Genomic DNA, 14,455 nt, shown 5'->3' with positions numbered 1-14,455 from the left:
CAACACCATTATCCCAGAAACACTAGACCCACTCCACTTTGCATCCCGCCCCGCCCCAACACATCAACAGACGACGCAATCTCTATTGCACTCAACACTGCCCTTTCCCACCTGGACAAAAGGAACACCCATGTGAGAATGCTATTCATTGACTACAGCTCAGCGTTCAACACCATAGTGCCCTCAAAGCTCATCACTAAGCTAAGGACCCTGGGACTAAACCCCTCTGAAACTGGATCCTGGACTTCCTGATACCACCTGGGGGGCAAGGCTAGGGAACAGCGCATCCGCCATGCTGATCCTCAACAGGGGGCCCCTCAGGTGTGCGTGCTCAGTCCCTTCCTGTACTCCCTGTTCACTCATGACTGCGTGGCCAGGCATGACTCTAATGCCATCATCAAGTTTACCGATGACACAACAGTGGTAGGCCGGATCACCGACAACGATGAGACAGCCTGTAGGGAGGTCAGAGACCTGGCCGTGTGGTGCCAGGAGAATTACCTCTCCCTCAACGGGATCAAGACAAAGGAGATGATTGTGGACTACAGGAAAAGGAGGACCGAGCAGGAGCAGGTTGAGAGCTTCAAGTTCCTTGGTGTCCACATCACCAACAAACTAACATTGTCCAAGCACACCAAGAGTCGTGAACAGGGCATAACAAAACCTATTCCCCTACAGGAGACTGAAAAGATTTGGCATTGGCCCTTAGATCCTCAAAAGGTTCTACAGCTGCACCAACCTGACTGGTTGCATCAGTGCCTGGTATGGCAACTGCTCAGCCACCGACCGCAAGGCACTACAGAGGGTAGTGTGTACGGCCCAGTACATCACTGGGGCCAAGCTTCCTGCTATCCAGAACCTCTATACCAGGCGGTGTCAGAGGAAGGCCCTAAATTGTCGTACTCCAGCCACCGTAGCCATAGACTGTTCTCTCTGCTACCGCAAGGCAAGCTGTACCGGAGCGCCAAGTCTAGTTCCAATAGGCTTCTAAACAGCTTCTACCCCCAAGCCATAAGACTCCTGAACGTCTAATCAAATAGCTACCCAGATGCCTTTTTTACGCTGCTGCTACTCTGTTTATAATCTATGCATAGTCACTTTAACTCTACCTTCATGTACATATTACCTCAATTACCTCGACTAACCGGTACCCCCGCACATTGACTCTGTACCGGTACCCCACTTGTTATTTTACTGCTGCTATTTAATTGTTACTTTTGTCTTTTTTACTAAACACTTATTTATATATAGATGTTTTTTCTTTTTGTTTTACTTCTTAAAGCATTGTTGGTTAAGGACTTGTAAGTAAGCATTTCACTGTAAGGTCTACACCTGTTGTTTTTGGCGCATGTGACAAATCAAATTTGATTTGATAAAGCCCAGATTTGTGAAGTGCTGTAGAGACTGTTGTCCTTCTGGCAGGTTCTCCCATCTCAGCCAAGGAACTCTGTAGTTCTGTCAGAGTGGTCACCTCTCTGACCAAGGTCCTTCTTGCCCGGTTGATCAGTTTGGTAGGCAGTCTAGGTATTTTTTTTACCATTTCCCAATGATGGAGACTTCTGTGCTCTAGAACTAGTTTTATAGCCTTCTCCAGATATATGCCTCACCACAGTTCTATCTCAGAGATTTACAGACAGTTCATTGGACTTCAAGGTATAATTTCTTCTCTGTCCACTGTTATTGAAAGGTGTGTTTCTTTCTAAATCATGTCCAAACAATTGAATTGGCCACATGTTGACTTCAAGTTGCAGTGACATCTCAAGGATGATCAAAAGCTACACCTGAGCTCAATTTGGAGTGTTATAGCAAAAGGGTGTGAATACTTATGTAAATTAGAGATTTCTATTTAATTTTCAATACATTTGTGAAAATGTCTAAAAACGTGTGTTCACTTTGTCATTATGGGGTATTGTGTGTGTGTGTAAATCAATTTTGAATTCAGGCTGTGAGTAAGTGAAATACATTAAGGGGTATGAATACTTTCTGAATGCGCAAACAGCTGTTTCTACTACGCATGGAACCCAACCTGGAGCAAATTAGGGTTACGTGCTTTGCCCAAGGAGAGATTGTTTTACCTTGTCGGCTTGGGTATTTGAATCAGCAACCTTTCGGTTACTGGCCCAACGCTCCTAACCACTAGGCTCCCTGCTGCCCTTGTTATGAGCAATGGACAATGAAAAATAATAACGTGGGTAGCTGTGCAAGTCTTTTTTCTTAGTGGGTGGAGGAGACATGGAGAACACACCCTTCTCTTGGAGAAACCTCAGTGTGATGTCATAGTGACTGTATATCAGCAGGTCCCTCTGTCGGCACTCTACACCGTTGCACTACGGTAGGATTAACAAACACACTGACGGACTATTCAGGAGCTTTTGAGTGAGAGCAGGTAAGTACGCCTACTTATGTTTACCACCACATGTATTCTCCGCAAACGCAGTGAAAAAGTAATTGGTGAACAACACTGAGAAAATAATCAGGTTATTAGACATTCCTTATAATAGAATGGATGTCTGCAGAGCAAATTAAACTATGATTATATCATGTAACTTCAGGTATCATGTTTAGTATAAACTGCATGGCTCAAGCCCTGAATGCTGATTGGCTGACAAAACATTTATTTTTACTGCTCTAATTACTTTAGTAACCAGTTTATAATAGCAATAAGGCACCTCAGGTTTTTGTGATATATGGCCAATATACCACATCTAATGGCTGTCTCCAGGCACTCCGCGATGCGTCCTGCCTAAGCTAAGCCCTTAGCCATATACCACACCCCCTTGTGCCTTTTTTGCTTAAGTATAATGTATTTGTTCTGACTTAAGGATGAGGACTGCGGTGGCTTTGCTGTGCCTGGCGGCTCTGTGTGCAGCTCAGAAAAGGACGGAATGGGACTACAGAACGAAGGGTGAGTAGCTGCCCTGGGCTGTTTACATTTCAGAATGACATTTATTCACAAAGTACATTTTTAGGTAGGTAAACTCTGATTTGCGGTTCACGGTGAATAAAGTAACGCTCCCTATACTTTCAATGCATTTTTCAGCAAAAGGTGGGTGAACCCTTGTTCAACATTTAAAAAAAAAGGTGCATAAACTGCGTTTACTTTGTGTGTGTGTGTGTGTGGCTTAGTTGGTAGAGCATGGCACTTGCAAAGCCAGGGTTGTGGATTGATTCCCCTCAGGGCACCAGTACAAACAAATATGAAAATGTATGCACTCACTACTCTAAGTCGCTATGGATAAGAGTGTCTTCTAACATGTAAAAACATTTACTTGCGTTTAACCTCCACTACATCACTGGGAATCATCCCCCCCCCCCCTCTTCTTCTGTTCATGCCACTGCAGCAGAGAAGGTGAACACTGGAGGCTGTGCCAACCTCACCCTGGTGTTGGACAACTGGAAGTTTGCTATCATGAACCAGGTCAAAGACCTTCTCCTCAACGACCACAGCTCTGTGCTTCCTGACTACGGAAGGTGGGTACATCCTGTTCAGATGTGTTTTAGTTGGTTTTTAGATTTGAGAATTTAATTGGTGAGATCAGACATTTTAACATAGTGTATGATTGGATACATAGAAAAATAAGATATTTCACTGTTACTTTATACCTTTTAGTTAGATCCCAAGAATACTTTATTACAATATGTAGCTTGTTTTTGCACTGTAATAGACTGTACTTTTCTTTTTCCCTCGTGACACTTTTCTCCTTCATCCTTTCCTCCACCAGGATCCCTCCTCTATCAGATGCCCTAGGAGATCTCTACAAGGAGTTTAATGCTCTGAAGGAGCGTCTGGGGGAGTTGACCACCAAGTTTGACGGCGTCGAAAGCTTTGTGGATGACATGAGGGCAGGAAGAAGCCCCTCCCAGAGGAGAGCAGAGCCCCGCCCACTCACACCAGAGGAAGAGAACCCAAACACCACACCGACCCGAACCGGAGAGGGTACCGGCACCGGTACTAGACCACAGGGACGCAGGAACCTGGTGGTGGTCCGGAGAGTCAAGATGCCTGCTAATCGTGCCCAGGTCTAAGCGGTTGGACTGTGTCCACAACCATGCATACTCTCTCTATCTAAAACTCAGTGGTGAAAATGACTATCATTACTTCTAAGCACTCAAGACTAAAAATACATTGCACATCCCTCAATTAGTTGTAAAAGCAACATACAGTTAACATGTATTGCTTTCCCCTTCAATGGACTCAAATCACATTTTATTTCAAAACACATATTGTGGAAAACTAGTTGTAAGTATTGTTTTGCTATTCCGAATGTTTTACACAATGTTTTGTGAGAATGTGAACCTGTGGAACAATCTGATAACCTTGTTGATAGGTGGCGCCACAGTGTGTCCAATGACTATGCCAAATTTTTGTGGCTTGATCCATTAAGGTTCCCTGTGAGGGTTTGATATTTTACAATGTAATTATTTGTCATTTGTTATGTGATGTTTATCTAATTATTGGCATATGAACAATATCCACCCCCCCACTAGACTTTTATTTAGAAAAACGAGTCAGCAGATTCATTGAGGGATTTTTATTTAGAAAATGCCTCTGTTGGAACATGAGTCACTTCCCCTGATAACTGACTGCTTCATTCTCACTTTGTTGTTACCAATGATGTATATAAACCTTGGATTGTTGATGCTATGTATTGGGCCATTGAGAGGCTTAGAAGCCACCGGTCGGCCATATTGGCACTCCCCAGTAGAATCAGTCCTCCATAGGAATGAATGGAATTCTACAGTATTTCAATGAAATGTTTCAAGGACAAAATTACATATTATATAAGTATTTTATTGTTGTAGTGGGGCCAGTGACATTATACTATAAGGAAAATATTTGTATTTTCTTCCAGTTTTTATGTTAAACTCACATTTATTTCATGAGTATGCATTAAGGTGTCTGTAATAGAATAAATTGTAGCATTTTTTTTACATTAATACATTCATCTATTGCCTAAAAAATATTTTTGGAAACCTAAGCGGGTTCCGGTCCAAAATTCGGACTTGTCTCAGATCTGATATACAGTTGAAGTCGGAAATTTACATACACTTAGGTTGGAGTCATTAACATTTGTTTTTCAACCACTCCACAAATTTCTTGTTAACTATAGTTTTGGCAAGTCGGTTAGGACATCTACTTTGTGCATGACACAAGTAATTTTTCCAACAATTGTTTACAGACAGATTATTTCATTTATAATTCACTGTATCACAATTCCGGTGGGTCAGAAGTTTACATGCACTAAGTTGACTGTGCCTTTAAACAGCTTGGAAAATTCCAGAAAATGATGTCATGGCTTTAGAAGCTTCTGATAGGCTAATTGACATCATTTGAGTCAATTGGAGGTGTACCTGTGGATGTATTTCAAGGCCTACCTTCAAACCCAGTGCCTCTTTGCTTGACATCCATGGGAACATAAAAAACTCAGAAAAAACATTGTAGACCTCCACAAGCCTGGTTCATCCTTGGGAGCAATTTCCAAATGTCTGAAGGTACCACGTTCATCTGTAAAGGACCTTGTGAAGATGCTGGAGAAAACAGGTGCAAAAGTATCTATATCCACAGTGAAACGAGTCCTATGTTGACATAACCTGGAAGGCCGCTCAGCAAGGAAGAAGCCACTGCTCCAAAACCGCCATAAAAAAGCCAGACTACAGTTTGCAACTGCACATGGGGACAAAGATCATACTTTTTGGGGAAATGTCCTCTGGTCTGATGAAACAAAAATAGAACTGTTTGGCCATAATGACCATCGCTATGTTTGGAGGAAAAAAGGGGATGCTTGCCAGCCGAACGCCATCCCAACCGTGAAGCACGGGGGTGGCAGCATCATGTTGTGGGGCTGCAGGAGGGAAATGTGACACTTGGCATTCAGGCCACAGAGTTCAATCTTGGTTTCATCAGACTAGTCTGAGAGTCTTTAGATGCCTTTTGGCAAACTCCATGCGGGCTGTCATGTGGCTTTGACTGAGGAGTGGCATTTCTAAAAAGCTGTATTTGCTTTGTCATTACAGGGTATTGTGTGTAGATAGATGAGGGATTAAAAACAATGTAAGACGTTTTAGAATAAGGCTGTAACGTAACAAAATGTAGAAAACGTCAAAGGGTCTGATACTTTCCGAATGCACTGTAGGTCTTACATCATGTCCTGATGTATTTGTAATGAGTATAGAGGAGAGGAGGCTTTCTCAGTACCACATTCCCTTCCTTTTAATTAAACCGGTTTAGCATGTTTAACTTCTAAAGCCATTTAGAAGGAAACAGTGGGAAAATAACGCCGTTAAAATATCGGACGAAACATTTGAGGTTAGTGCACATTGTTTTATTTACTGCATCGAAAGTGTTTGATCATTTCCTATTGTAACTTTTTTAAAAGGTAGTATACATAAAACTATTCAAATTAGATGTGTAGACAATCCAATAGTTATTCTGAAAATATCTCTCACAGTAGGCCTAGTGCTACTTGATTTCCAGAGTTATCTAAAAGGGATAGAGATCTAGATATCCTTGGGGATTTTGGCAATAAAGCCCTTTATTATTTTTTTTATCTACTTCCCCTGAGTCAGATGAACTCATGGATACCATTTTTATTATTTTCTGTGTCCTGTATGAAGGAAGTTAGAGGTAGCTTTGCGAGCCAATGCTAACGTGCTTTATCGCAATGACTGGCAGACTTCCAGTCATTGTGCTAACGCTAGATAGCAATTGCTATAGCGCTAGTTAGCCACTTCCTTCAAACTGCACGCAGAGACATAAAAATGGTATACACGAGTTAAACTGACTCTGGAGAAGTAGATAAAAGGCCTCATTGCCAAAATCCCAAAGTATCCCTTTTAAGGCCTATATTTTTGTCAGAGTTGATTCAATCCAATATTTTCAGATTCAATGTGTTTTTATTATGTATGACGTGACCTGACACTATTTGCGGGATCATTAGCCTAAAATTGTGGGAGCACAAACTTCTTGAATCAGACCAGCGTATTGCCTCCTGTTGAATAGTGACTGGGCCCGGAGCAATATGCCTGTGTCCCATTCCTCAAAGAAAGGTAAATCATCATGTAAGGGTTTTATATATAACTAGTAATATATAAACTAGTAATATACTGCAGGTAAAAAATTACATCTGTAGCATTAAGGTTTTTAGGTTAAGACAATTGAGATCGGAAAGACGATAGGCCTACTACTCATTTTGAGGTGAAAGACGATAGGCCTACTCGTCTGGCGCCCCCTGGTGATTGTTTTGTCCACTCCATTGGTCCTAAGTGGGAGCTCTGCCCATCTGGCTACTGTTTCAAATGCTAACATTTTAGCATTTGTGTCACAAATCCAATGCAAGTCAATAGTGCTTATATTACCATTTTGACGCTTCATGTCTAAATCCACCTAAAGTATATGATAACTGATTGTAACTCAATTAACAGGATAGTGTGAGATTCTGGCAATCAAGCCATTTTTCTACATTTACATTTTAGTCATTTAGCAGATGCTCTTATCCAGAGCGACTTACAGTAGTGAATGCATACATTTTTTTGTTTGTACTGGCCCCCCGTGGGAATCGAACCCACAACCCTGGCGTTGCAAACACCATGCTCTACCAACTGAGCCACAAGGAAGGCCAGTAGAGAATGGTATCCAAGTATTTAAAGGTGCAATATGCAGAAATCGCTCCAACATTTCCTGGTTGCTAAAATTCGAATAGTTCGCCTAATAAACTGACTGTGACCTCCCTGACAGAGAATGATTCCTTCCTGTGCAGAGTGGAGCTCCTGCAGCCATGTCTGGATAGAGCATTCGGTCAGAAGTACAGCTCCCTCTGCAACCCAAAGCTCTCCAGTATCTGGAATCTATTAGGTACATTGATTGAGCTATTTATTCATTGATTATTTATTGACTGACAGACTGATTAATTGGTTGATCAGTAGATTGATTGATTCATACCAAATAAAGTTAAAACACAGAATTATATCACCTTCAAGACAGTCTTGAAGAGGGCACGACAAAACCTATTCCCCCTCAGGAGACTGAAAAGATTTGGCATGGGTCCTCACATCCTCAAAAAGTTCTACAGCTGCACCATCGAGAGGCTCTTGACTGGTTGCATCACTGCCTGGTATGGCAACTGCTCGGCCTCCGACCGCAAGGCACTACATAGGGTAGTGCGAACGGCCCAGTAAATCACTGGGGACAAGCTTCCTGCCATCCAGGACCTCTATCCCTTGCGGTGTCAGAGGAAAGCCCTAAAAATTTTCGAAGACTCCAGCCACCGTAGTCATAGACTGTTCTCTCTGCTACCGCACGGCAAGTGGTACTGGAGCGCCAAGTCTAGGTCCAATAGGCTTCTAAACAGCTTCTACCCCCAAGCCATAAGACTCCTGAACATCTAATCAAATGGCTACCCAGACTATTTGCATTGCCCCTCCCCACTCTTTACACCATTGCTACTCTCTGTTGTTGTCATCTATGCATAGTCACTTTAATAACTCTACCTACATGCTACCTCAACTAACCGGTGCCCCCGCACATTGACTCTATCGGTACCCCCTGTATATAGTCTCCACATTGACTCTGTACCAGTACTCCCCTGTATATAGTCTCCACATTGACTCTACCGGTACCCCCTGTATATAGTCTCCACATTGACTCTATCGGTACTCCCCTGTATATAGTCTCCACATTGACTCTATCGGTACCCCCCTGTATATAGCCTCCACATTGACTCTGTTGGTACCCCCTGTATATAGCCTCCACAATGACTCTGTACCAGTACCCCCTGTATATAGCCTCCACATTGACTCTGTTGGTACCCCCTGTATATAGTCTCCACATTGACTCTGTACCGGTACCCCCCTGTATATAGTCTCCACATTGACTCTATTGGTACCACCTGTATATAGTCTCCACATTGACTCTATTGGTACCCCCTGTATATAGCCTCCACATTGACTCTATCAGTACCCCCTGTATATAGTCTCCACATTGACTCTATCAGTATCCCCTGTATATAGTCTCCACATTGACTCTGTACCGGTACACCCTGTATATAGTCTCCACATTGACTCTGTACCGGTACCCCCTGTATATAGTCTCCACATTGACTCTGTACCGGTACCCCCTGTATATAGCCTCCACATTGACTCTATCAGTACCCCCCTGTATATAGTCTTGCTATTGTTGTTTTAATGCTGCTCTTTAATTACTTGTTACTTTTATCTCTTATTCTTGTCCGTACTTTTTGAAATTGCATTGTTGGTTGGGGGCTCGTAAGTAAGCATTTCACTGTATTTGTTGTATTTGGCGCATGTGACTAATAAAATAAAATTAGATTTGATTTCAACTTCTTCTGTCCTACGGGTCTACTTGTAGTAACATCATTCATCCAGCAGGTGATGTTCGAGGAGAATCAGAGGAGGCTGGAGGAGCTGGCTCTGAAACACTGCAACCATTCTCTAAAACGTAAGTGAGCAGTTGGGCTCAGACAATGTCATGTTTAAAGACAGCTATGCAAGGCCTATTCAACATGTTGGACTAAAATGATGGATCAGTTTGCAGCTTTTCCATGTATTTCTTCCTCTCAGCTGATGCAGGATTTTCCTGCATCAGCTGATCTGGGTCATCAACAGAGACCTATGGTAAGACTCTCAATTCTACAGCATATGGTCGTGCTCGGCTTTGTATTCAACTAATATCTTTAGTGATTTCAGCTTCACATACTGACACTGTTTTTTAAACTAGAAAACTTTACATTTGCCACAGCAGTGTATTGAGGCGTAGTGTCCCTCTTCTGCCTGTCTGACGGGGAGAGCCCCAGAGAGGTGGTGTCCCTCTTCTGCCTGTCTGACGGGGAGAGCCCCAGAGAGGTGGTGTCCCTCTTCTGCCTGTCTGACGGGGGGAGCCCCAGAGAGGTGGTGTCCCTCTTCTGCCTGTCTGACGGGGAGAGCCCCAGAGAGGTGGTGTCCCTCTTCTGCCTGTCTGACAGGGAGAGCCCCAGAGAGGTGGTGTCCCTCTTCTGCCTGTCTGACGGGGGGAGCCCCAGAGAAGTAGTGTCCCTCTTCTGCCTGTCTGACAGGGAGAGCCCCAGAGAGGTGGTGTCCCTCTTCTGCCTGTCTGACGGGGGGAGTACAAGAGAGGGCATCGTAGAGCTGCTCTTCTCCCTACACGTCTCTGCACAGGGTGAGTGCACTGGAGGAGATGGGAAGCCATTTTGAGTGGTACCGTGGCCACAGTGAAGTGGCTGGAGCCAATTCACATATTAAAGCAAACATTAAATCTACATGTTGTCATTTTGTATGGCTGCAAGTTTTAGAGTTATTGTAGGGAATGTGTACAGGACCAGAGAGCTCACTCCCTTCCTGACTGACAACAGTCCTGACGTCCGCTCTGTGCTACCTAAACTCCTGCTGCAATAGATGTACAGGCACTTTACAGTATACATACTCCACACACATTTACAGTATACATACTCCACACACATTTACAGTATACATACTCCACACACATTTACAGTATACATACTCCACACACATTTACAGTATACATACTCCACACACATTTACAGTATACATACTACACACACATTTACAGTATACATACTACACTCACACATTTACAGTATACATACTCCACACACATTTACAGTATACATACTCCACTCACACATTTACAGTATACATACTCCACACACACACACACACACATTTACAGTATACATACTACACACACACACACACACACACACACACACACACACACACACACACACATTTACAGTATACATACTCCACACATACACACATTTCTCTCACATTGTCTTTCAAAGAGCTGGCCTTAGTCTAATTATATACGGTGCATTCGGAAAATATTCACACCCCTTGACTTTTTCCACATTTTGTTACATTACAACCTTGTTCTAAAATGGATGATGTTGTTTTTTTCCGCTCATCAATCTACACGCAATACCCCCTAATGACAAGCAAAACGTTTTTTTTTTATGTTAGCAAAAAAAAGTTATGAAATATCACATTTCCGTGAGTAATCAGACACTTTACTCAGTACTTTGTTGAAGCAGCTTTGGCAGCGTCTTCTTGGGTATGATGCAACAAGCTTGACACACCTATATTTGGGGAGTTTCTCCCATTCTTCTCTGCAGATCCTCTCAAGCTCTGTCAGGTTGGATGGGGAACGTTGATGCACAGCTATTTTCAGGTCTCTCCAGAGATGATCGATCAGGTTCAAGTCCAGGCTCTGGCTGGGCCACTCAAGGACATTCAGAAACTTGTCCTGAAGCCACTCCTGCATTGTCTTGACTGTGTGCTTGTCCTGTTGGAAGATAAACCTTCTCTCCAGTCTGAGGTCCTGAGCGCTCCGGGGCAGGTTTTCATCAAGGATCTCTCTGTACTTTGCTCGGTTCATCTTTCCCTCGATCCTGACTAGTCTCCCAGTCCCTGCCGCTGAAAAACATCCCCACAGCATGATGCTGCCACCACCATAATTCACCGTAGGGATGGTATTGGCCAGGTGACGAGCGCTGTCTGGTTTCCTCCAGACGTGACGCTTGGCATTCAGGCAAAAGAGTTCAATTTTGGTTTCATGGTCTGAGAGTCCTTTAGGTGCCTTTTGGCAAAATCCAAGCGGGCTGTCATGTGCCTTTTACTGAGGAGTGGCTGTGGGCTGTTCCACTTGTCTGAATAATCTCACAAGGCTGTGCATCACCATGTCGTAGACTAGGAGTGGGAGACTATTCACCAAAAAGTATTTATCACCATTTGTCGCATAATTTATTTCACCAACAAAAAAATGTATCCACCCTTGTCAAATGTCTTTTGTGCGTACAGTTTACAGACAAATTGGTGTTTACTTCACACCTGTTGTGATTTTTTTACCTATTGCATAAAAATGTCACCATCCAGGTTTCCATCCAATCAATCTTTCAACATGGTATGAAATCATCTCATCTCCGGGTGACTTCTGTCACAGAAGCTGTGATAGAGGTAACGCTGAGTAAATACCTAACGTCAAGGCAGAGTTTCACGTTCACTCCCTGAACAAATGATAAGAAACAGATGCAGGTAGGGCTGCATACCAATGAAACAAAATATGTTCTCATGCTTTGAATTGTTCACACTACCTGCGTTGTTTAACAATTTTATTTTGCAACTGTATAATACATTTAAAGTTGGTTCATGTGAAAATAAAAACACATACAGTGCTGTGAAAAAGTATTTGTCCCCTTTCTAATTTTCTCAACTTTTGCTTATTTTTGATCCTGAATGTTATCAGCTCTTCAACCTAAACCTAATATTAGATAAAGTGAACCTGAGTGAACAAATAACACAACAATTACATACTTATTTAATTTATTTAATGAACAAAGTTATGCAACACCCAATTCCCCTGTGTGAAAAAGTAATTGCTTAGTTATTGAGTAATAACTGGTTGTGCCACCTTTAGCTGCAGTGACTGAAACCAGTCTTTCACGTCGCTGTGGAGGAATTTTGGCCCAGTCTTTCATGCAGAACTGCTTTAACTCAGCAACATTTGTGGGTTTTCAAGAATGAACTGCTCGTTTCAAGTCCTGCCACAACATCTCAATTGGGATTAGGTCTGGACTTTGACTAGGTCATTCCAAAACTTCACATTTGTTGCTTTTGATCCATTTTCATGTAGTCTTGTGTGTTTTGGATCATTGTCTTGCTGCATGACCCAGCTGCGCTTCAGCTCACAGACGGATGGCCTGACATTCTCCTGTAGAATTCTATGATACAGAGCAGAATTCATGGTTCCTTCTATTAAGGCAAGTCGTCCAGGTCCTGTGGCAGAAAAGCATCCCCGAACCATCACACTATGTGTGCATGCGCAATAGTCCCTTGGGTGTCTAGTGATACAGGTTATGGACTCTATAGGCCACAGGTGTCAAACACAGACAACAGAGGGCCGAGTAGCTGTAGGTTTTCGCTCCTTCCTTGTACTTGATTGATGAATTAAGGTCACTAATCAGTAAGGAACTCCCCACAGCTGGATGACTATGGCTTAGTTGAAAAATAAAAACAAAAACCTGCAGACACTTGGCCCTCCATGGAATGGGTTTGACACCCCTCCTATATGAGATTTATATGGTGGTAGCGTAGTCGAGGGAACAAGCAGTGCTAAACGCAACCTGGCTGTTATCCCACACACAGTCTCTGAGGTTCATAATGAATGTCCCTTTTTCTGCCTATGTTTTAAAGTAATGAAATACCAAGAAAATATATTTTTGTCAGATTCCTTAAATGTGCTGAGAATGTTCCAAAGCCAAGCAACTATCCTGCAACATTCCCAGAACGTTGTGGAAAGGTTGTATACAAAATAACCATAGAACAACCACGCTCTCTCACCAAGCTCTAAGAAACATATGGTTCTCAGAACGTTATGTGCTAGCTGGGACAACATTATGAACTTTATCCAGTACCAGGACATTTTAGCCAAAAACCTGGTTGATTCTGCCATGAGGCTAAAACTTGGCTGCAAGTGGATCTTTCAGCAAGACAATAACCCCAAGCACACATCAAAATACACAACAACAAAAAATGTATGCCCACAAAATCTACATTTTGCAATGGCTCTCAGTCTCCGGACTTAAAACCCATTGAAACCTGTTTGAATTGAAGAGTACATGAGTGCAGACGAAGGAGATCAATTATCTGGAAAGATTCTGTATGGAGGAATGGTCTAAGATCCCTCTCAATGTGTTCTCCAATCTCATAAAACATTTCTGAAAAAGGCTCAGTGCCATTATCCTCTCAAGGTGAGGTATTGAAAGATATTGAAAACAGGGGTGTCAATGATTTTGGTCCTTATTTTGTCCCTTATTAAACAAAATCTCTTTCTCTGAGCAATTGTATTATAAAATAATATAATTTTCAATTTTTTGTTCGCATAAAATATAACTCAGTACTTGAATTGTTTATTTTATACAGTAATTTTTGCTGATCTTTATCAAGGATGTCAATCATTTCAGACCCCATCGTAGCTATGAGCTGCCTGCCAGAACTTAAACCTAAACATTTGCAATGCTAGCTAACTAGCCTATGTGTAACCAGTGTAACCACCTTGAAATGGCTGGCTAGTTTGCGGTGCAAGCTAGTAGTGTTTCAATCGGTGACATCACTCGAGCTGAGACATTTGAATTAGTTGTTTCCCTTCCAACTTTTGTGGAGAGATTGGTAATGATGATCCGTGGGTGACTGTTGTCAATGTGTTCAGCGGGTGCCTGGTCCGAGCCCAGGTTGGGCCAAGGAAGCAATACTGTTACATTTGTAGCTTGATAGCTACTGCTACATCATTGTCCAATTAATTTGTTTAGGCCAGGGCTGTTCAATGTCGGTCATGTAGGGCCAAAACCCTTCTGGTTTTCCATTTAATCAGGGACTCAAACCTGAGACACCGTTTGAGTGCGACTAACTGCCGGGTAGAAACAAA

Source organism: Salmo salar, chromosome ssa28 (assembly GCF_905237065.1).
Source record: "Salmo salar chromosome ssa28, Ssal_v3.1, whole genome shotgun sequence".
NCBI classification, from domain to species: Eukaryota; Metazoa; Chordata; class Actinopteri; order Salmoniformes; family Salmonidae; genus Salmo; species Salmo salar.
The sequence above is the reverse complement of the archived record's forward strand: the minus strand, read 5'-3'. Positions refer to the sequence as shown.